This window comes from Notolepis coatsorum (assembly GCF_963971535.1).
Source record: "Notolepis coatsorum genome assembly, chromosome: 9".
Taxonomy (NCBI): Eukaryota; Metazoa; Chordata; class Actinopteri; order Aulopiformes; family Paralepididae; genus Notolepis; species Notolepis coatsorum.
This window is the reverse complement of record NC_140173.1, coordinates 148,527,086-148,552,644: the sequence shown is the minus strand read 5'-3', so window position 1 is coordinate 148,552,644 and position 25,559 is coordinate 148,527,086.

Here is a 25,559-nt window from a genome sequence, read left to right as displayed (position 1 = left end):
AAAGATAGAATAAAATTAACAGTAAAATACAGATCAGAACAAATAGTTGCCAGAGCAAGAGTCCATGATCAAAATAACAAAACCAGTCCGCGTCTACTGTACATATGTGAGCGCTGCTGCTTTGATTTCAGCCATACCTTGAGTCCTCTGCTGAAGACGTTGGCATTGGACTCCAGTTTTAAGCCAGTAGGCAGAGAGTTCCATAAGTTTTCCCCGTTAACGGAGAAGGCAGACTGTCCAAACGAACTCTTGCACATGGGAACAGTACAGTCACCATTATTGGAAGCTTGTGTGTTTGCTCTGCTAGAGCTCCAACGTCTAACCACCAGTCCAGAAAATAATGATGATATACTGTACATGATTGTGCAATTTAAATATACATTTAAAAACGAGTCTAATATTACAGAAAATGACCAAATTGTCAAACCCATCTCAACCCATTTCGTACCACAGACAGCACACGTATAAAGGAAAGAAAATCTGAAGGCACGCCCGGTACTCCCGCTTGTAAATGTCACACAAAGCGTTCGAGAGGAGATTGCAAAACACAAGGAGCTGCTGCCGGCAAAGGAGCATTATTTGATGACTGTGAGACGGAAAGGTTTCATCTCCACCAGGTGGAGGTCAGGCGAAATAATAACATGGATATCTGAGGGAGGAAAGGAGAGGAAGAGTTGTGTATCATTGGCATAGCAATGATACGAGAAGGCATGAGACGTGATAATGTTACCCAGAGATTTGGTGTAGAGAGTAGTAGTAGTAGTAGTAGTATTAGTATTAGTAGTAGTAGTAGTAGTAGTAGTAGTAGTAGTAGTAGTAGTAGTAGTAGTAGTAGTAGTAGTAGTAGTAGTAGTAGTGATAGTAGTAGTAGTAGTAGTAGTAGCAGTAGGGGTGGGAATCACCAGAGGCCTCATGATACGATATTATGACGATACTTAAGTCACGATACGATAGTATTGCGATTCAAAATATATTGCGATATGCTGAGTATTGCGATATTAATATTGCGACATATTGCGATGTATCACCTTTTTTCAACTGCAAAGTAAAACTTTGTCAACATGTTTTATCTAATCAAATAAAGTTTTCAGTCTGTTCATCTCACTTCAATCATTTTTATTGCAGCAAATGGGATTTTCTCAAGCAGACAGATGTAAACACTGTAATCTGTGTTGCATGTAGCTGACAAACTGAACCGTTTGTATTACAGTCATATTCCAACTTAACTGAATGCACACGTTTGTGTGTGTGTGTGTGTGTGTGTGTGTGTGTGTGTGTGTGTGTGTGTGTGTGTGTGTGTGTGTGTGTGTGTGTGTGTGTGTGTGTGTGTGTGTGTGTGTGTGTGGGTGCATGCGAAACTCTGAGCGGATCTCGGCCTGTCTGTTCCACATCTCCGCCTGGATGACGACCAACCACCTCAAACTGAACCTAAGCGAAACAGAATTGCTTCACCTGCCGGCCAAATCCTCCCCGCTGACCGACCTCTCCATCACAGTGGAAAATGTAAGCCAAGAACCTTGGTATAGGCTGTTGTGGAATATTTTCAATGAGCCAAACAGTGAAACTGTAGAAATGAGCCAAATTGTATATAAAAAATAGAACATATGCAGCCCATGTTACCCCACTTCTCAGGGACCTGCACTGGCTCCCCATCGCCGCACAAATCCGCTTCAAGGCCCTCGACCTGACATACCATGCGGCGAAGGGAAACGGCTCCCGCCTACCTCCGGTCAATGGTCTCTAACCACCCTCAAGACCTAACTAAACCCACTAACGACCGCCCACCGGGGGCTGTTTTTTTCACAATCTAATATAATTATTATTATTTAAAAAAAATGTACAAGTCTATTATTAATTTCAATATAGAATATTCGTTGACAGCCCTACAAGTACAATTAGTTACTGCACACTACATCACCCCTGAGTGGAACATGGAAAGCCAAACTTTCCCCCACTGTACCAAAAACCCGTACCGAACCTTGACTTCAAAACCGAGGTATGTACCGAACCGTAGTTTTTGTGTACACCCCTAATATATATATAAATATAAAAAAAATCATTCCATTTGGGCTGTGGGGGGTGCTTAATGTCTGAATAAGTCGACTGAAGGTTCTTGTCCTCTGCGAAAGCATGCAATTAGTCCACTGATGGATACATCCTGATATTTGTCTAGTCTAGTGTGTTCATTAGATGGGTGAAATCCTCTTTCAGTGCCTCTGTGCCTGTTTTCTTAGGCAGTTAGCCTCGCTTTTAGGCCTCTTTGCTTTTGGAAAGAATGATATATATATATTACACTTTATTTAAATTTGTTTGCATTCGACTAAGAGGTTGGCAGTCGACTACGGCTCCTTTCGATCGATTAGTCGACTATTCGACTAGTCGAGGTCAGCACTACCTTGACAACGATAGATATCTCCCAGAGGCTTACAGTATTTTGTAAATGTTTCATCGTTACGCTGAGCACGACGCAGAATGAGTGTCCTCTGAACGACATTACTCGCAGGGCTAATTCAGCCTCATTAACTCTCCACATCGCTCGAACCGTGTACACTACAGTCTGTGTGTACAGTCGTGGCGGGTATGTTGTGTGAGATTATGTGCATAATAAATCAGTGTTTTCTTCTCAGCGAAGTGTCCATTTTTTAAGAGTTAGCAAGAGATGCGGGGCTTTGAGTTCAGTCAGGACATGAAAACAGATCTCTAGAGGAACTTTGATGAAAAGGCATAAAAACAGAGCTGCTTCCAAAAGTGTTTATCACTTCCAGGACTGTTTTGGTTGGGTTTTTGGTTTATTCATTCGCACGCGCGCATACAGAAAACAGGAAAAGGAATGTAGCTGCATATCAGAGGTTGACAAACGCAGCTTGGGTTTTTTTCACACAAGGCCTTTGTCCAGAATGCAGGGGGGGAGGAACGGCATGAATAACATGGAACACAACATTGAAAAACAAGATAAGGTAAGATAACATATTCCTTTATTGATCCCCTTGGGGGAAATTTGAGCGTCATAGCAGCATGGGTTGAGGGGGGAGAGGAGGTACAGGTATGGGTAAGGTAATAGTAGAAAGACACAAATAATAGGCAATATAATTTCTATCTGAATATAAAAATTTAAATATGCAATAGGCACTACGAAGCCATCTTAGAAAGCCGCAGTGGTGGAAGAAGTACACAGTTCCTTTACTTAAAGGGGAACTATCTTATAAATGGCCTTTTTGAGTGTTTAGCATTGTTTCCTAGCTATGTGAACTTATATTAATATGATCTATGTCTCAAAATTCTCATATTGGCGCATTCTTCCAATTCTCCTCTCACAATATTCACCCTCACTGAACTGAGTCATTTGAAAATGTGATGATTTGTGATGTCAGAGAGACACCGCTGCATGTTAATGGCGAGGTACAAGATGAGCTGCACACAGTGGTTTAGGAGCCCAGGCTCAAAACGGCTCGAGATCTTGAGGTAGAAAAATGCTGTTTTTGAGGACTTGATTAGAAATACAAAACAATGAATAAAAAAAATATATATATTACAGAGGTGTTCCATAGACTCACAGGAATTGTGTAAAAGTGCCCAAATAGTGAAAGAAATAGTAAAATAGTTCCCCTTTAAGTAAAAGTAGAAATACCCAGATAAATGAGTACTCTGGTCAGTGGCGGCTGGTGAAAATTATTCTAGGTGGGGCGGAACTAAGTGTTGGGGATAAGGGTTCCCCTGTGTATTGCGTATAATGATGCACACAAAACACGCAATATCTTGCATTCCAGGAAAACGAGCCTGGATTATTTTTTAAACTGGACTGTTTTTAGCCTGGGATTGCGCAGGAAACGAAGGTATGTAGAAATAAACGGTTTGTTCTCTGTTGGAGTATAAATATTGCCTTTTCAAATGAGCCATACTATTGTCTCCATAGCTATAATATATAATATACGATGGGTCTTCTGCAAACATCGTGAAAATGGTAAAAAAAAAACGCTGGCGCCATGAGGGAGGACAGATGGAAAAACCAGCGTGGCAGTCAATGAGTTAAAGGGTACAAATAAAAAAGATTCCTGCACCAGAATGCAGGGAATTAAGTCTTTGTAACAAAGATTTTCCTGGTGGGGGACCCCCAGACTCCCCCCGCTTAAAAAGTGGCCTGACTGGGGCTATATTTCGCACTATATTTCCCAGCCTGAATGATTTCCCCAGTCCGGCCCTGGTCAAGGCTGTACAGATAATATGTATTTAACACAGAGCTATGGACATGATTAAAACCTATCTCTTTGCTCAGGCATTTCACTGATAGATATCTGCTACCACCTAGTGGCAAGAGGAAACATCAGGGATATCCTGACACAACTTGTATTTATTCTTACCCTGTGAAACACTGATTATTTATGACTATTTTTAAACTGAATAATTTTATTCTTATTATTTGCTAGATCCAAATGTGAAACACTGTGATTATTTGCCTACTCTTTTACACTGCCTATCAAATTCATGTGTCGGTTATTGCACTTTTTACTTCTTACTGATGACTATTTTTAAACTGTTCATGAATTACAGGAGTATTACTGAATAGAGAGCCTATTAGGATGCTAGATCCTAATGTGAAACACTGTGATTTGCCATATCTTTCTATGCTCGCTCATGCCTGTATTTTTTATGTCCGTTCTATTTTATAATTTTTTGACTATTTTTAAACTGAATCATTTTAAACTATTTTTACTATTTGTGTTACTGAAAACTGTAAGCGGAGAGCCTATTGGGATGCTAGATCCTAATGTGAAACACTGTGATTCTACCTGTCTATCTTTTTATGCTAGCTTATGCCTGTATTTTTTGCTGTTGTGAAGCACTTTGAACTGCAACCTCTGTATGAAAAGTGCTATACAAATAAAGTTATTATTATTATTATGATAATATTTTCCAAGACAGAGCCACAAGAGTCTTTGATTTCTTACAGTGTAGATTCAGAAGGAGAGGAGAGATGGGAGCCAGGGAAACGACTAAAACAGACTAAACTCGTGCAGCTTCTATCCCCAGGCCATCAGGATGCTCAACGACAATGACACTATTTAGATAACAACCCATCGTCTACACTCACAGCACACACATCCACACGCACACACAGCCACTTTAAATAAACACTCACCTTAACACCCACTCTACTCACTTTAAACACTTTATATTTATTAACAAAGAGATTTGCACTACAACTCATACCTCATTGCACCTTACCCTGAGTTTGTACCTCATCCCATTGCTGCATTGTACCTCACTGTTACTCTTTTTTACTCTGTATTGTATATTGTATATATGTACCGGTATATTGATTGACTGAACACTTTTTGTTTACGTACTCTTGACTTTTTCTATTCTATACTTTTTGTCTATTTTTATCTAGCACACTCTCAGGAGCTCATGCAGAAAAAAGCATTTCATGGAAAAATATTCTGTATTTTACCATGACAACTATTAAAGAAACTTGAAGAAACTTAGAAAAATACCACTCCGTATGGCTCTGTTTATCAAATCAGAAAGGCGTCAAATCCACCGGTTCTAATGGTTTCTTTCGAGCGCCGGAGGCAGAGAGGGTTTACTTTGCAATATTCTCCATCATTTAACTTCTGGATGAATTCGTGGAGCTTCAGAGAGCCCACCCAATACAATTTTAAAGACACATAATTAATTGAGTTGTGGCTGTCGATAGCAATCTTCAGCGGAGTCTGTGAAGGAAGGACCGTGTGATATTGATTCACCACCTGCAGGGAGATCCTTTTTTAGAGGCAAGATGAAATTGTAGTTGCAGTGGTGAACCTGATTGATTGGTTGATTGATTGATTGATTGATTGATTGATTGATTGATTGAAAACTTTATTAACATATTGTAGAATGGGTACAATACAGTACGGCTCAATACACACAATTGTTAAGGGGATGCAGACCAGAGAAAGACTTTCGTCTCGTTTACATCAGGGTCCCCCATTTTCAATTCATAATGACATTTATGACATACGCAACATACAGATATATATCATGACATTTCTGACATACATGACATACAGGTATACAGTACTGGTAGGAACCTGCGGTGTCTATTAGTTACGGAGGAGGTAAATACCAGTGGTGGAAGGTAGCTAAGTATTTTTACTCAAGTACATTTTCGAGCTACTTGTACTTTACATGAGTATTTTCATTTTACTTTTACTCCACTACATTTCAAAGGAAATATTGTACTTTTTACTCCACTACATTTATCTGAACCCATCAGTTACTAGTTACTTTGAAGCCTGTCGACTTCAAGAGGACGTAATCAGAGCAGCATAACTCGACCACATGCCACTTTAACATAACCTTTAATCAGAGCAGCATAACTGGACCACATTATTTAACATAACCTATAGAGGTCAATGGATCAAGGTTGAAGGCTCTGGAATACACACACATACTTTTGAATCGATACTTAAGTACATTCAATAGCAAATACTTTTACTTAAGTATCATTTGAATGGAGGACTTTTACTTTGACCAGAGTACTCATTTATCTGAGTATTTCTACTTTTACTTAAGTAAAGGAACTGTGTACTTCTTCCACCACTGGAAAATACTGTGATTCTACCATCCTATGCAGGGTCTCTGCAAGTTGAGTGCATACTAGCATAGTAGGTCATAATAATAGGCCAGGTAGATTCCTTAGTAGCAGAGTACATACTAGTAAAAGGTTAGTATTTTTATTTGTATATATTTTTTTAATTTCAGATATTGATCAAATACTAGCAAAAGGAAAAAAACTGAAACCAATTTCACAACCATAGTAGCAAAAAAGTAAAACAAACAACACATAGCAACACTGAACTGGCAGCTGCACTTATAATTAAGAAATATGAATTATCATCCTCTCTGTTCATTAGCATGTACCTGTAGGAAAGAAACAGTGATAAATATGAATTGCCATCCTCTCATTAGCATGTACCTGTAGGAAAGAAACAGTGATAAATATGAATTACCATCCTCTCTGGCCACTATGTCATAACAGGGTATCTGCAGAGTTAAATTTAAGACTTTTTAATACCACTTAGAACCATACTAGCCATTTTTTATTTATTATTATTGCACGTTCCATACAAGCTCTCGCCAGACGCACCAAGCTCCCGGTAGCCCCGCAAAAAACAACAACTGGAATACAAAAACATTTCATATATATATTTCATATATCTACTTTTTCTCCCCATTTTCTATTTTTCTCCCTTCCCCAATTTCGTATCGTCCAATTCTACCCTCCCCTGTCTCGAACGCTGTTAGACCATGCCTCCCACAAGCCGGCTGCAATGTGGACGAAGCCTTGCATCACGTGTCCCCTCCGGTACTCGAGGAAGCAGCAGTCGCATCTTTTCACCTGCACAGCACGATCTCTCAGCGGCGGGGGTCTGCGTGGGAGGGACACGCCGCCCCCGTTGCTTCCTGATTCTGCTGCGCAGGCGCACCAACCGACCTGTAGGAGTCACTGTCCACAACGTCCGATCCCCACCCACCAGCTTCCCACCCCCTAATACTGCCAATTGTATTAGTATGAACGACCAGCCAAGCCGGTAGCAACGCCGAGAGCTGGGCTCGAACCCAGCATCTCCTGCGTTGGTGGCGAGCGCCTTGCCCACTGCGCCACCTAGCCGCCCAACATTTCATATATTTAATATTGTTTTCCCGACAGCCGGGCTCCCCCGTAAAAAAAATGTCAATACCTGTGCAAATTAAAGACTTTTGAATACCCTTTAAGGCTTTAAATTGAGAATTATGAATGTAATACTGCTTAATACCCCGTGCATACCCTGTTATGTATTTCTATGGTAATTAGGAGGATGATTGGGTATAAATACTGGATACTGGATACCCAGTAACAAGCGGTAACCTTGCCTTGAGGCTATCCGTTCCCACGTGGAAAGAAGAGGCAGCGGAGCAGGCTGGCAGGCATGCTTTATGAATCAGGCTGGCAGGCATGTGATGCTTTATGAATCCCATTCCTCCATATTTCAGTCGAAATTGAAAAGCACTTTATTTTCCACCAGGTCACAATGGATTTGACTTGCCGAGGTGAGCCGATACAGGCGCCGGTCACGCGCTGCATTCGCAAGATCTGATAGCTTGGCGACAATGTCCACAAACCTTTAAACACTGAGACTCAGATCAGACGTGTGTGTGTGTGTGTGTGTGTGTGTGTGTGTGTGTGTGTGTGTGTGTGTGTGTGTGTGTGTGTGTGTGTGTGTGTGTGTGTGTGTGTGTGTGTGTGTGTGCACTAAATGTCAGCTGGTGCTTTATTCATTAAAGCGGAATGTCGGAATGTTTTGAGCATTCACTGGTGTTTCTCCCAATAGCATAAAACTGCAGTGCCGCAGCCCCATACATAGGAGGGGCCTGTACTGTGCGTTGGGGGCCTGTACTGTGCGGTGCACTACTGCGCATGCGAGAAACAAAGTAAAGTCATTCTAATCTAGTCTAAGGGTTAAGTTTAGGCCCTCATCCAGGAGAGGTTAAGTTTAGAGTAACAGTCAGGGCTGGTAATCCAATTGATATTCAGTTTAAGATAAAAATTCTAGTCTATAGAATGCTTTATTTGGTTACTCCTAATCCAATTGATATTCAGTTTTAAGACAAACTTATTTTTTGGACATTAGGTCCTATTTTCCATATGTTACTTTATGTTTCTAGTGTCCTATATTATATGTTACTTTGTTTCTCGCATGCGCAGTAGTGCACCGCACAGTACAGGCCCCCAACACACAGTGTAACTGAGGGGTACAATTCCCTGACTGTATTGATAAGTATGGTATCATTAAACCACTACCGCTTTATGTACTTTAATTACTGGCCATACAGTACACGATATCTAAGTATGATGAACACTTGCCCACATATGAAATCAGGTCCACACAAAGGTATAAGTCAAATATTTAATATATAGCAAAAGGTACATATAATAATTACTTATTACATTTATGATTTGAATTGAATGCTCTTGTAAGGCAAATGAGTACTCGTAGGCAAATCAACACTGAATGTCCAATCTCTGGTTACACAGGAAGCAAGTATACAACCTGGCTCTTAGGGGATTATATCTATGGTCACTTAATGATTATAGCTGGATAATATACTGCAGGGGTCCCGCCGGTTGTAAGCCAGTAAGGGGGGTAGGAGAGCCGTCGGCTGTATCCCGTCTGGTCAACGATTTCTAGGGAGAATTCAGGTACAGAACACAGTGCCCGTAGAACCTTGATCCGCAGATGAATACACTTGGGCTCTCTTGTAGACGATAGCTGTAGCTGTAGCTGTAGGTCCACAACGGAGAAGAAGCGAGGCGACCTCAGTCTGGTCTGAGCGCCGTCTCACCTTGGCTCCTCTCGGGGTAAATCCAACACTCACCGGTGTTGGCGATTATCCGCTCCACAAATCAAAGCACCAAAGCAAATAGATATTCCATGCCGTATAGGGCTCAGCAGTCGTCGGGGTAGGTATTCCAATGTGCAGGTCCACTCGTCCTCGCCCAGAACTCCTCGGATGAAAGCACCACGCGTGGTCTGCCCAACCTGGTTAAGACTCTAGATAACGCGAGGAAACGATAGGGGTGCTGCTCACTTTAGAACTCTAACCGAACGATGCACCATACATAATAGACTATTATTACTTAATAGAAATACGGTGCCAAACTCTGGCAATTCAGCTATTAATTCGCACGAGGTATCACTGCTATTCTAAGGCCAAACAGGCCGTACTACACCGCACGCGGTATCGTGGGGTGAGGCTTCACGTCTTGTTACTTAGTTGGGTAGAAGGGTAAAGGACTAAGAGGAATTCTACATTTCTTGCGCCATATTTATATGCACAGTGGACAAGTAGTGCCGCTCTGCTTTCGGTAGCCGTATTCCTGCGCGGAGCTGAGGCTAGTAAGGGCATGTCTCGTCGGTACCTTTGAACTTGAACGCCAGGGGCTTGTCCCTGGCGCCTGGTCCTTTTGTCCAATAAGAGAATGAACTATTATGGGCTGTAGTAGAATAAAGGGATATTCAGTGTATATGTACAAGGAATATACAAGGGATATCAAACGATATACAAATACTATTAAATATATATCCATAAATAAATATATATATTCGGTTTAATCTGATCCTTCACAACAGCCGCCCCCTAATTAGTCCCACCTAATTAGCTAAGCAGAGACAGATTAACCGCACTGTCCACTACTCAATGTCCGCTGTAAGGGTCAGTCAACTCACAAAGTCATAGGGTCATGGTCGTCATCAATAGTATCAGGGAGCCTTGGCAGTTCTATTAGCCTCGCCACGGGTCGGGTGTAAGTCCGTCCTTGGACGAGCACTTCAGCTGCTCGGACCTTTCCATCGGCACCGGTGATCACTTTGCTTACGCGGCCAGCCGGCCACATAGCTCTGGGTAGTGACTGGTCGATGATCATGACGACTGTTCCTTCTGTCAAATTGTCTCTCTCTTTCACCCACTTCTGGCGGGTCTGTAGAGACGGTAGGTAGTGGAGTAGGAAGCTGTTCCAAAACTTGTCAGCCAGTACTTGACTGTACCTCCACATTCTTCGGCCGTTCGCTTCTTCAGGCCTGTACATTGTCTGTGGTAGCGCGGGGTCCAGCCGCCCCATCAAGAGGGTGTTGGGGGTGACTGGGTCGACATCTGCTACATCACTTGAGACGTAACCGAGGGGCTTTGAGTTCAATACTCCCTCGATCTCCGTGAGGACTGTCATTAGGACTTCTTCCGCCACAGTCTGGGCCCCAAGCACGGCGTACAGGGCTGTCTTTATGGAACGTACTTCTCGTTCCCAGGTTCCACCGAAGTGAGGTGCGTTCGGGGGATTAAACTGGAAGTCAATCTGGGATGGAGCGAGGTGGGTCTTAAGTTCTGGGCCCATAGCTTGGAAGCTCTCTCTCAGCTCTCTTTCTCCGCCTTTGAAGTTTGTCCCGTGATCAGACAACAATGTAGACGGTTTTCTTTTCCGTGATGTGAATCTTCGGAAGGCCATAAGGAATGAGTCTGTGCTCATGGTTGGAAGGAGTTCGATATGTATCGCTCTGGTGGTCATGCATTTGAATACAATACCCCACCGCTTCTCGGTTCCTCTTCCTCTCTTTATATACAGCGGGCCAAAACAGTCCATACCGGTGGAGTGGAAGGGCTTGTCGCCGAGTCGGAGGCGACAGGGAGGTAGGTCAGCCATCCGGGGTATACTGGGCTGCGCGCGCCACTTACGGCAGTCTAGACAGGTTCGCTGGAAGCGCCGCACTGCTTCTCTCCCTTGCAGTATCCAATAACGACGTCTGATCTCCGCGAAGACTCTCTCTGCCCCTGCGTGGTGCACATCCTCGTCGTATTTCTTTATGATCAGCTCTGTGACCTTGTGTCGGCTGTTCAAGACTATCGGGTACTTAACGTCATCCGGTAGGTCTGGGGCTCTCCGCAGACGACCACCCACTCTGATGAGATTATGGGCGTCGCTCTCGGGGGCCAGGTGAAGCAGTCTGCTGTCTGATGGGACGGGCTTTGCTCCCTGTAGACAGGCTAGCTCATCGGGGAACGAGTCTCTCTGGGCTCGTTGTAGTAGAAGGAGTTCTGCTTCTTCGTAGTCAGCTGCTGAAATGTCAGTTGTGGGCTGAACCTCTGGGTGGTGCCACAGAAATGTCTTTAGCTGCGCACTCTCTAGGGTGAGGCAATCGTCTAGAACCGGGCCTGTGGGGACGAGTCTGTGTGTCAACCCACAGAACATAGGTTTCTTGTTCTCTGCCTCCTCTTTACTCGCCTCCCGTGGGGTGGGTGTAGGCCACTCTTCTTCGGGGAGCTTGAGGAACTTTGGCCCGTCACTGTAGAGGTTGTGACGGGTGAGGTCATCCAGGGACATTCCCCGGGTGATGACGTCAGCTGGGTTGTGTTTGGTGTCCACATACCTCCAGCTGGTTACTTCTGTTAACTCTTGAATCTCGGTGACTCTGACTCCCACGAAGACCTTGTATCTGCACGAATCGGACCGGATCCATGTGAGTACGGTCGTGGAGTCTGACCACAAGATTGTTCTTTGCACCGGGATGGTGAGTTCACGTTGGATTAACGTGGCGAGCTGCGCTCCTGCTAGGGCTGCGCAGAGCTCTAGGCGCGGGATAGATTGTTGCTTGCGTGGGGCTATTCTTGAGCGAGCCAGGATGAAAGCAGTATGTATTTCTCCTCCCTCCTCTTGGGCACGCAAGTAAGCCACCGAACCGTAGGCTACTTCGGAGGCGTCGCTGAATACGTGCAGGTCGATCTTGCATGTCTCTGGCCTCACTGTGGGTGGGAAGTAGCTGCGGCGTATATTAACACCTGGGAGTGAGCGGAGTTCCGTCTCCCACTCTCTCCATGTGGATGCAAGGTGTTCGGGTATGGGATCGTCCCAGCCCTGGTCTTTGTCCCATAGCGCTCTTACAATCATCTTTGCCCTGGTGGTGTAAGGTAGAATACATCCCAACGGGTCATATTGTCTGGCGAGTGTTCTGTATACACTCCGTCTGGTGGTCGGTATTGCTGTCGACCTTCCCTGCTCCTTGGTCAGGGGTTTGTGTCTATAATGGAGCGAGTCTGTTTTGAAGCGCCAGACTAGTCCTAGTGTCATTTCTTGGGCTTCTCCTGGGATGGTCGCCATCCAGGTCTCGCTCCTCGCTGCCTTGTCCTCGGGGGAGAGGCTGCGCAATGCTGGGGGGTCGCTGCTGGCCCGCTGCCGGAGATCAAAGCCGTCTTTGATCAGGGAGGCGCGGAGCAGCGCACGACGTCGCCAGTCAATTTTCTTTATGTGTCCCGCTGTGATTAATTTGGTAATCTCAGCGCGGTACACAGCTTCTTGAGCGGGGTCTTTGGCTAGGCGCCGCTCTGTGTTCAATAGATACCGCTCCGTCGCCTCTTTTGTAGCGCGAAAGGTGGGCATTCCCTCTCGCCTCAGGAGTGGAGTTGCGTATCTCATCACTCCGTTGACGTTGACTCTCTTTGTCCCGTGCTCGAGGAGGGCTATAGCGTAGATATCTTCCTTAGAACGAATGTCTTTCTTTTCGTTCTTAAAGGGCATTGTCTCTAGTGTCCATAGCCTCTCTACATGCTGCAGGAGTGTGGTGTCTCCTTCTGTCGCTCTGGAGTGGAGGCAGCTAGTGGCTGCTGTTCGGTTAAGAGACTTGGCGAGGGGGCCTTGTAATGTCCATCCTAGGCGGGTCTCGACTGCTGCAGGACAACCTCTGGGTCCTGTATGGACCCGGTCTATCGGGACTATGAGGTCTGCATGGTCGGAGCCTATCAGCAGGGTCGGGGTGGCACCGTCTATGAGCGGTATAGGTAGTTGACGCAGGTGCACATATTTATCCATCAGTTTGGTGATGGGGTAGGTGTACTGCGATAGTCCTATTTCTTGGCTGGTGAAAGCATTAGTAATCCTGTACCGTCTCTCTGGCTGCCCGCTTGCTGCGATAGTGAAGGAGACATTCTCGCCCTTTATCGTCTTTAGATCTCTTCTTATTGTCCGAATCGTCATCTGGTTCTCGCTCCCCCGCAGCCCCAGCTGGGCCGCAGCGGACGCGAGGAGAAGGGTCTTCTCTGACCCGTCGTCAAGGACGGCGTAAGTGTCCATGACCTTATCTTGGTAACTCAGTGTTACACGAACCACCTTTAAGAGCACCTGGGCGCCGCTGCTGCTAGCGGGGTCAATGTACATAACACTTGCCTTTGTGCTGTTGGATGGTGCAGGCTTTCTTTTGTTACTGTCGTGTAGGACATCCAGATGGGCTCCGTCACACCGACTACACCTCTTCTTTAGGCGGCACTCGGCTGCCATGTGACTGCGCGCACATCGGTAACAGCGCCTGTTGGACTTTATCCAGTGACTTGTTTCTTCAGCGGTCATCTTCTTGAACTGGTCACATTGTGACAACCAGTGTTCCTTCTCGCAGTACGGGCACACCATCTTCCACTTCTCTTTCATCGAGGGGGTACTGTGGTTCTTGCTGCTCGGTACTGATTCTGATTGGTGCATGACAGTCACCGATCTTCGGCCATCGTTTACTCTCCTAGGTCCCTCTCTGGAGCTTGGCGTGCTCCGCACGAACGTATCCAGCCGTAGGCTGCTGACTTCTCTCGCCAGGAAGTCGGCTAAGTCCAAGAGGGATGGCTCGGGACCGTTAGGATCACGGTGGTCTCTTTGCCGCCTGAAGCGCTCCTGTCGGGCGGGCGGCAGCTTCTCTAAAATCCTCTCGACGTTCGAGTTTGCGTATAGTTCGTGCATACCCTTTTCTCGTTGCGCCCCCAGCATCCCTACCAGGGATTGTACTTTTATAGACAGGTCGTCTAGTGAGCGATTGTCTGTGGCTGGGGGTAGGCGGTCAATATGCCTTATCTCCTGTATTACGTAATCCCATATACGTCCATATCTCTGGTCCAGCGCTGCTAGAGCCGCGGTGTATGGGGTCGTAGAGGTGGCATAGGCCAGCGCTATGTTGTGCGCTCGGGGCACTTTCAGGTGCTTCAATAATATTGCATACTTGTGGCGTTCATCAGCGACATCCACCATCATTGTCTCTAAGCACATCCGGAGCTCCGTGTACTGTGCTCGATTCTCATGGGTGAAGTCTGGAAACGTCGGTGTGCCAATGTATGACGCCATGGATGGCTGGCACATCGGTGAGCGTTGGGAGAGAGGCCTCCTGGGCGAGTCTCTTCTTACGCCTCTCGGTGGGCTGGTACTGGCAGGGTACCATGGCCCGCTGGTCCAGGTGCTATTCCTCAGGACTGGTCGTGCGTCATGCTCACCCGTGAATCGAGTCGGGGGTCTGTAGCGCAGAGCCGCGGGGGTATAGCCTGGGCTGTACTGGACCTCCTGGTCCTGTGGAGTAATGTGCTGCTGTCGGGCTTGACTCTCCTCTTCTCCCTCTTCTTCTTCTGCCAGGTCACCTAGATCCTGTAGTCGTCTATTTAGCCTCTCCGCGGTGTCCGCTGTTCCTTCCTTGTAGCTGGGTCTCACTTGGACCGGTTGGGGAATGAGTTCGGAGGGGGGTGTAGACTCTCTCTGGTGGTCGAGTTCAAGGTCGCCTGCTCGGTTAGGGGAGGGTGCCCTTGACGTGTGTCTTGACGAGGCTCTGGAACCCCTTGTGGAGGGAGGGGGTGTTGCCCTGGTGATCAGCTGCTCCATTAGCTGCGCTTGTAGTCTGTCGCGCTCGGCTTGTAGTCTGTCGCGCTCGCCCTGTAGTCTGTCGCGCTCGGCTTCGCGCTGGATGAGAGCGATGTCGCGCTCTGCTTCTCTTTGGGCACCGTCAGCGGCGCGCTGGGTGTCGGACCGGTCTCTTGCCATATTCTCTTCCGTCTGAAGGCGTCTCATCTCCAGGCGTATGTGCTCTTCTTCGCTCCGTTGCTGTGTTTGGAGTCGATCGCGTTCACCCTGAAGTCGATCGCGTTCACCGTGGAGTCGATCGCGTTCGGTAGAGGCTGTCAGGCTGACAAGGAACGCCTGTGACAGCATCCTCTCCGCCTCGCTGGGGGAAGACGCTTGTAGAGGTGAGCCGCTCCTGGCTGTACTCGTTGGGGAGTCCTGGAGCTCTATCTCCTCGGCGCTCTCCTCATCTTGTTCCGTGCAGAGTTCCACCTCTGGAGGGTTGTCTTCCTCCCGGAGCTCTGGGGGGACTACTTCTTCGGTATTGGCGGGGGGTAAAGTCGTGTCAGTTCCCTCCTGGTCCCCACCGTGAGCTTGGTCAGTTACATTAGAACCCACTAGGGCCTCTGTGGTCGGGTATCCTGGTTGATAGGGTCGGACATAATTTTACTTTCTACTTTTACCGCATTTACTGTTTGTAGAAGGCTAGGTAGTTTACTGACAGCGTAATCCTCTAAGTACTGAGGTGGCTGTCGTCTACGTTGCGGGCGTTCTACTTTAGGAGGACCGTTTCGTGGAGTGTTCATCATAGGCCATTTCAATATTAATACCACTATATTAATATTACACTGATTACCCTCCGGCTCGAAGGACCAATTGTAACTGAGGGGTACAATTCCCTGACTGTATTGATAAGTATGGTATCATTAAACCACTACCGCTTTATGTACTTTAATTACTGGCCATACAGTACACGATATCTAAGTATGATGAACACTTGCCCACATATGAAATCAGGTCCACACAAAGGTATAAGTCAAATATTTAATATATAGCAAAAGGTACATATAATAATTACTTATTACATTTATGATTTGAATTGAATGCTATTGTAAGGCAAATGAGTACTCGTAGGCAAATCAACACTGAATGTCCAATCTCTGGTTACACAGGAAGCAAGTATACAACCTGGCTCTTAGGGGATTATATCTATGGTCACTTAATGATTATAGCTGGATAATATACTGCAGGGGTCCCGCCGGTTGTAAGCCAGTAAGGGGGGTAGGAGAGCCGTCGACTGTATCCCGTCTGGTCAACGATTTCTAGGGAGAATTCAGGTACAGAACACAGTGCCCGTAGAACCTTGATCCGCAGATGAATACACTTGGGCTCTCTTGTAGACGATAGCTGTAGCTGTAGCTGTAGGTCCACAACGGAGAAGAAGCGAGGCGACCTCAGTCTGGTCTGAGCGCCGTCTCACCTTGGCTCCTCTCGGGGTAAATCCAACACTCACCGGTGTTGGCGATTATCCGTTCCACAAATCAAAGCACCAAAGCAAATAGATATTCCATGCCGTATAGGGCTCAGCAGTCGTCGGGGTAGGTATTCCAATGTGCAGGTCCACTCGTCCTCGCCCAGAACTCCTCGGATGAAAGCACCACGCGTGGTCTGCCCAACCTGGTTAAGACTCTAGATAACGCGAGGAAACGATAGGGGTGCTGCTCACTTTAGAACTCTAACCGAACGATGCACCATACATAATAGACTATTATTACTTAATAGAAATACGGTGCCAAACTCTGGCAATTCAGCTATTAATTCGCACGAGGTATCACTGCTATTCTAAGGCCAAACAGGCCGTACTACACCGCACGCGGTATCGTGGGGTGAGGCTTCACGTCTTGTTACTTAGTTGGGTAGAAGGGTAAAGGACTAAGAGGAATTCTACATTTCTTGCGCCATATTTATATGCACAGTGGACAAGTAGTGCCGCTCTGCTTTCGGTAGCCGTATTCCTGCGCGGAGCTGAGGCTAGTAAGGGCATGTCTCGTCGGTACCTTTGAACTTGAACGCCAGGGGCTTGTCCCTGGCGCCTGGTCCTTTTGTCCAATAAGAGAATGAACTATTATGGGCTGTAGTAGAATAAAGGGATATTCAGTGTATATGTACAAGGAATATACAAGGGATATCAAACGATATACAAATACTATTAAATATATATCCATAAATAAATATATATATTCGGTTTAATCTGATCCTTCACAACACACAGTATCGCCCCCAACGCACCGTACAGGCCCCTCCAATGGGGCTGCGGCACTGCAGATATACCCTACTCGTTTCTCCTGCGCCACGGGACAGCGAGAGAGAGAGAGAGAGAGAGAGAGAGATCAGTCAGTCAGTCAGTCAGTCAGTCAGTCAGTCAGTCAGTCAGTCAGACTCTCTCTCTCTGATGCTTATACATTACCCTATTATAGCCAATTCGCACATTTATATATACATATATTATCTTTCAAATGCCCGAGTTCAATTTGGATTTAGTATCATCAGGCGTGCATAAGAACAGATAATGAAATCTACTGTAATCTAGTGTACTTTTTTAATTTTCCCCACAGTGCAACCGTTTTTAAACAAATTTCAGATCTAATTGTTCCTACATGCTAACAATAGGGAGGAGAAACTAACTGCGTTTCAATATTTGTCAAAAACGTTACCTTTTGTGGCTTATTATCGCGAATCATAACAGTTATTGATATGATTCATTCAGAACGCTGAACTATGCATGTCCTCTACAAAATGGCAGCAAAAAGACTACAATTCCCATGGTTCAAAATTTCCATTTCCGTTTCCGTCTTGGAATAGTCTTCAGAAAATCGAAAACTTAAAACTATCTAATGGCACTTTTAACCTATTGCTAAACTAACGTATTGATGATAATATACATTCTACATGCTTTTGTGACATGTTAGTGATGTTAATACTTGAAAACGTTTGAAAAAAAGACGACGACGTCAACAAGAGGCCAGGTGTGACCTTTGACCTTAGAATCGGTGTTGAATCGTGGAGTAATGCGGCACCGGCGCGGCAGCCAGACGGCCTTGAGTGACACAGCTGTGATTGGCCGCAGATCGAGCGTGAACAAATCTCATTTGCATATGTGATGAGAGACAGGTGCGGAGCCCACGACCAGCCTTACCGGCCATGACCGTTAAACGCGCTTGTGTCCGTCGGCCAAAGTCCAGTGGAGCGGTTTGGTTAGGGTCGGTTTGGAGATCGTCACCTGTGTTTAAGTTTAAGTTTATTTGGATCCCCATTAGCCACAGCAGTGCTGGGGCTATTCTTCCTGGGGTCCATAACACATAAAATACAGTTACAGACTTATTATACACTCACAACATTTACATGTCATACAGACAATTAAAACAACAATAAAAACCCTAATCAAATTCATAATACAATACAACAATATATACGCCTTATGAATTCATAATACAATAGAATAATACCTACTCATAATTAATTCATAATACAATACAGAATAATATACTATTTAGCTTTTACATACATTATCTATGTTCATATCAGCCAATTATACAATATTTTAATAATATATCCCTATCAGACACATGCCTTTTCATCCATATATACCTATCTCTTTATCAGACACATATATTTTCATTTACGTACACACTATCTATTAGGGAATGTCAATTTCTTTGGTTGAAAATGTTGTTTTACCACGATTTTGAAACGACATTTACTATTCTCCTGCTTAACATGTCTGGGAAGAGAGTTCCATTCCTGCATACCTCGCTTCATTGCATTCGACCTCACTTTTGGAAGTGTAAAACCTCGTGCAGAAGCATGTCTGGTGGAATGGTTGTGTCTGTCAAGACCTATAGATAAATTGTTATATAAAATTGAGGGGATCTTTGTAACAAGAATATTCCTAGTGAATACAAGGAGTGAGCAGAGTAATTTATGTTTGACAAGTAACCAAGTTAAACAACTGTGCATCGCTGCAACATTAGTTCTGTACTCACAGCGAAGCGCTATACGTGCTGCTTTGTTTTGTACCATTTGTAATTTTTTCAGTTTATTCGTCGTTACATTCGACCATACTGCAGGACAATAGTCAAGATTTGACAAAACCAGAGCTTGAATTACCTGTTTGATAGAATTTAGTGGTAACAAATGAGCACATCTTTTAACAACAGAAATCCCTCTTCCCATTTTCACTACTATATTGTTTATATGGTGTGACCATGACAATTTACTGTCTAATGTTACCCCTAGGAGTTTAGTCTCCTGGACTTGATTAATTACCACATCACTTATCAAAAGTTTCAAGACTGGGTTCGTTCGTAGAGTATGGTTTGAACCGAAAATGATGCTGTGATGATGAAAATGATGTGTGGCGAAGGTAATGGTAAATGGTGCATTTATATAGCGGCTTTTATCCAAAGCGCTTTAACCTCTTAACATGCACCGGGTCTTATACGACCCGTTTTGCACTCTGGCCTCGTTTTAAGGCGATCCGACTTTGTTTCGTCACGATACGATATTGATTCTTTGGACAACGATACGATATTTGCAGATATCACAAAGTCTGCGTCATGTCGCTTCCAGCCCTCTGGGCTTCCCACCCTCTTTAACCCTTGGTTCTCCCACTCTGTCCCGACCTAGCTACTCTCCCTCTCTTCCTCTCTCTCTCTGATTACAGGATGGGGTGCAGGTGTGTGTGTCATCAGGAGGAGCAGCTGAGTGACATCTACCGGCTGATTACCAACTCTATTTAGACCTGGCCCCGATGTCATGAGGCTGCCAGATCGTAGTTCCTTATTTCCAGTCAGTCCGTCGTATTCTCGTGCCTTGTTCTCTTTATCAGTCCGTGTTCTATTGTGCTTCTAACGTTCTAACTCCTTTTGCTCACAGTTCCTGCCTGGCTCCACTCCCTGTTCCCCCGTCTTGGATTCCTGTGAATGACCTCTGCCTGCCTAACCATCCTCTCCGTGAACATCCCCGGACAGTCTGAATACCCGCTCCTGGCTATGACCCCCCCCCCCCCCCCCCCCCGCTCGCTCCCCGGACTGTCTAGCGACTGGATTCTGTCACTCTTCTTGCTTGTTTGTGTTTGTGTTCTGGCTTCTGTAAACAAGACAAACGTCTTTCTCTGGTCTGCATCCCGTTAACAATTGTATGTATTGAGCCGTACTGTATTGTACCCATTCTGCAATCTGTTAAATAAAGTTTTCATTCATTCATTCATTCATTCATTCATTCATTCATTCATTCATTCATTCGTTCATTCATTCATTCATTCATTGCTTAGTGAAACCGTCACAGTCTGCCACGATACGATTCAGGTGCCTGCGATCGATATGTGACGATAACACAATCAATAACATTTAGATCAACTCAAAAAAGGCAACGGAAATATCATTTGACTTTTTTTTTTTTTTTTTATCTCTTCCAGACATATAAATGAAAAACAATCTATTGTTTTTAATACAAATAGACCTCCTGATCACTGTAAAGTGCCACGTTTTGATATACATGTATTGTGCTTTAAACTTTAAGAACTCACAACACACAACCCTTCCCTACCTCCCAAACCATGCCTACAACAATTTTTTTCATGTTGCATGATCATGTATACATTTATTATGTATTATATTTTGTATGTTTAAATATCAACATTATCTGTCCATCCTCAGTAATTACTATCAAACGTCTCTGACCTCATCTGGTCTTTCTCTGGAACACCCTCCCTCAGACCATCAGAGACTCTCCCTCACTCTCCACCTTCAAATCCTGTCTCAAAACCTAATAAATAATCATTTATAACCTGTCGCAGAGGTCTTTAATTGGCATGCAACGACACTCAATGTTAGCGGCACACACACACCAGAACACACACGCATGCATTGTCTTTGTAGGATCGCCGATGCGATACTCCTCTGCGATTAACCCATCCCGTCGTCCTTCCCCCCCCAAGGGCAGCCGGGAGCAGACGAGGGCTGTGGCGTGAGCCACGCCCGGGGACCATCCAAGTGCTCCTGCCCGTCTTCGTCACGGACGCGACAGCGTTAGCAATCTGTTGTTTTGCCATTGGGTTTCTCTTATCGGGGGGGGAGGGACCCTTGCGAGCACGGGGAGAACATGTAAAATCCACACAGAAAGGCCCGGCGGGAGATACCCCACCTGGGTAACTGGCATCATGGAAACCTGGTCCCCAAGCGGGAATCGAACCCTGGACCTTCTTGCTGTGAGGCGACAGTGTTAACCATTACACCACCGTGCCGCCTACACCTACCTGTTCTCCCTAGCATTTAACCTTCCCTACCCATAACCACCCTCCTCCAACCTGTCGCCCCCCTCTGACCCCTCCCCTCCCTGCCTCCCCTCCCCTCTCTGCCTCCCCTCCCCTCCCCGCCTCCCCACCCCTCTCTGCCTCCCCACCCCTCTCTGCCTCCCCTCTCCGCCTCCCCTCCCCTCCCCGCCTCCCCTCCCCTCTCCCCCTCCCCTACCCTCTCTGCCTCCCCTCCCCTCCCCTCCCCGCCTCCCCACCCCTCTCCGCCTCCCCTCCCCGCCTCCCCTCCCCTCTCTGCCTCCCCTCCCCTCTCCGCCTCCCCTCCCCGCCTCCCCTCTCTGCCTCCCCTCCCCTCTCCGCCTCCCCTCCCCGCCTCCCCTCCCCGCCTCCCCTCCCCTCTCTGCCTCCCCTACCCTCTCTGCCTCCCCACCCCTCTCTGCCTCCCCTCCCCTCTCTGCCTCCCCACCCCTCTCTGCCTCCCCTCTCCGCCTCCCCTCCCCTCTCTGCCTCCCCTCCCCTCTCTGCCTCCCCTCCCCGCCTCCTCTCCCCTCTCTGCCTCCCCTCCCCTCTCCGCCTCCCCTACCCTCTCTGCCTCCCCTCCCCTCTCTGCCTCCCCACCCCTCTCTGCCTCCCCACCCCTCTCTGCCTCCCCTCCCCTCCCAGCCTCCCCTCCCCTCTCCGCCTCCCCACCCCTCCCTGCCTCCCCACCCCTCTCCGCCTCCCCTCCCCTCCCCTCTCCGCCTCCCCTCCCCTCTCTGCCTCCCCTCCCCTCTCTGCCTCCCCTCCCCTCCCTGCCTCCCCACCCCTCTCTGCCTCCCCTCTCCGCCTCCCCTCCCCTCTCCGCCTCCCCTCCCCTCTCTGCCTCGCCTCCCCTCTCTGCCTCCCCTACCCTCTCTGCCTCTCCTCCCCTCTCTGCCTCCCCACCCCTCTCTGCCTCCCCTCTCCGCCTCCCCTCCCCTCTCTGCCTCCCCTCCCCTCTCTGCCTCCCCTCCCCTCCCCGCCTCCCCTCCCCTCTCTGCCTCCCCTCCCCTCTCTGCCTCCCCTACCCTCTCTGCCTCCCCTCCCCTCTCTGCCTCCCCTCTCCGCCTCCCCTCCCCTCTCTGCCTCCCCTCCCCTCTCTGCCTCCCCTCCCCTCCCCGCCTCCCCTCCCCTCTCTGCCTCCCCTCCCCTCCCCGCCTCCCCTCCCCTCTCTGCCTCCCCTCCCCTCTCCGCCTCCCCTCCCCTACCGGCTCCTGTATTTTTTGTTGTCTGTTACTGGGGCTCTATGTTCCTGTGCATTCATATTGTTCCCTGTTTCCGCTGTGGTTCTATGTTTCTTTTGTTTCTTTGTTTTTTCTTTCTGCCTACTGTCAGCGACTTCAGGTTACTGAGAAGCGCTCTATAAAATAAATAAATTATTATTATTATTATTATTAGAGATGGGACCCGAACGCATACACAAGTCTGCTATAAGAATGGCTTATAGGAACTCTGGTCTCTGATCAGGGTTAGTGTAACTGAGGGGTACAATTCCCTGACTGTATTGATAAGTATGGTATCATTAAACCACTACCGCTTTATGTACTTTAATTACTGGCCATACAGTACACGATATATGAATATGATGAACACTTCCCACAATGAAATCGGTTCCAAACAAAGGTATAATCAAGTATTTAATGGAGCAAAAGGTACATAGGATACTTTACATTATTCTTTGAATGCACTTGTAAGGCAAAGGAATGTGCGTAGGCAAATCAACAACGAATGTCCATTCTCTGGTTACGCAGGAGGTAATTATACAACCTGAATCTTAGGGAATTATATCTATGGTACACTAGTAATATAGCGGGAGATACTGGAAGGGTCCCCCTGGTTGTAAGCCAGCAGGGGTAGAAGATCTGTCGGTAGTAGAACGTCTGGTCAACGATGACTAAGGAGACTCCAGGTACAGGAGCCGGTGCAATAGCCTCTTGATCCACAGACGAATACAGCTGTTCTCCGTAGACTGTAGCTCCACAGTGAAGAAAGCTAGTCGGCCTCAGGCTCTCTGAGGCGCCGACTCGACTTGACTCCTCGCGGGGTAAATCCAACACGTGCAGGCGTCGGCGATTATCCGCTCCATAAATCACAGGACCAAAGCAAATATATTCCAGCCGCAAAGGGCTATGTAGTCGTCGGGTAGATTAATCCAGTGTACATGTCCATACGGTTCTCGTCTAGGTCTCCTCGGGTGAAAGCGCCATGTGGTCAGCCCAGCCTGGATAAGAACTCTAGCTAATACGAGGAAGCGTTGGAGATGCTGGTCACTGTAGAACTTTAGCCGCACGATACACTATACACAAATAGACTATTATTGACTTAATAGAAATATGTCGCACTCGACGGTATAGCGCCAAACTCTGACAATTCAGTTATTAATTCGCACGCGGTCTCAATGCTCTATTCTGGGGCCAAACAGGCCATACTTCACCGCACGTTGTATCGTGGGTGAGGCTTCAACTTATTGGTAACTCACTAAGGGCTAAAAGGCTAAGGGGCTTCTATATTCACCTGCGCCGTATTTATACGCACGGTGAACAAACTAGTTCCAATCTCATTTCTGTCGCGTATCCCTGGGCAAGGCCGGGCATGTCCAGACACGTCTTGACGGTGACTTTGAACCTGACTCCGGAGGCCGGTCCCTGGCGCCGGTGGACCGCTGTCCAATAGGAGAATGAACTATTATGGTCTGGGCTAAAGGGATATTCCGTGTATATGTACAAGGAATATACAAGGGATATCAAACGATATACAAATACTATGCAATATATATCAATAAATAAATATATATATTCGGTTTAATCTGATCCTTTGTAACAGCCGCCCCCTAATTAGTCCCACCTAATTAGCTAAGCAGAGACAGATTAACCGCACTGTCCACTACTCAATGTCTGTTGTGAGGGGTCGGTCAGTTCACAAAGTCATGGGGTCATGGTCGTCATCGATGGTATCGGGGAGCCTTGGCAGTTCTATTAGCCTCGCCACGGGTCGGGTGTAGATCCGCCCTTGGACGAGCACTTCGGCTGCTCGGACCTTTCCGTCGGCACCGGTGATCACTCTGCTTACGCGGCCAGCCGGCCACATAGCTCGGGGTAGTGACTGGTCGATAATCATGACGACTGTTCCTTCTGTCAAATTGTCTCTCTCTTTCACCCATTTCTGGCGGGTCTGTAGAGACGGTAGATAGTGGAGTAGGAAGCTGTTCCAAAACTTGTCAGTCAATACTTGACTGTACCTCCACATTCTTCGGCCGTTCGCTTCTTCAGGCCTGTACATTGTCTGTGGTAGCGCGGGGTCCAGCCGCCCCATCAAGAGTGTGTTGGGGGTGACTGGGTCGACATCTGCTACATCACTTGAGACGTAACCGAGGGCCTTTGAGTTCAATACTCCCTCGATCTCCGTGAGGACTGTCATTAGGACTTCTTCCGCCACGGTCTGGGCCCCAAGCACGGCGTACAGGGCTGTCTTTATTGAACGTACTTCTCGTTCCCAAGTTCCACCGAAGTGAGGTGCGTTCGGGGGATTAAACTGGAAGTCAATCTGGGATGGAGCGAGGTGGGTCTTAAGTTCTGGGCCCATAGCTTGGAAGCTCTCTCTCAGCTCTCTTTCTCCGCCTTTGAAGTTTGTCCCGTGATCAGACAATAATATAGACGGTTTGCCTTTCCGCGATGTGAATCTTCGGAAGGCCATAAGGAATGAGTCTGTGCTCATGGTTGGAAGGAGTTCTATATGCATCGCTCGGGTGGTCATGCATTTGAATACAATACCCCACCGCTTCTCGGTTCCTCTTCCTTTCTTTATATACAGCGGGCCGAAACAGTCCATACCGGTGGAGTGAAAAGGCTTGTCGCCGAGTCGGAGGCGACAGGGAGGTAGGTCAGCCATCCGGGGTATACTGGGCTGCGCTCGCCACTTACGACAGTCTAGACAGGTTCGCTGGAAGCGCCGCACTGCTTCTCTCCCTTGCAGTATCCAATAACGACGTCTGATCTCCGCGAAGACTCTCTCTGCCCCGGCGTGATGCACATCCTCGTCGTATTTCTTTATGATCAGCTCTGTGACCTTGTGTCGGCT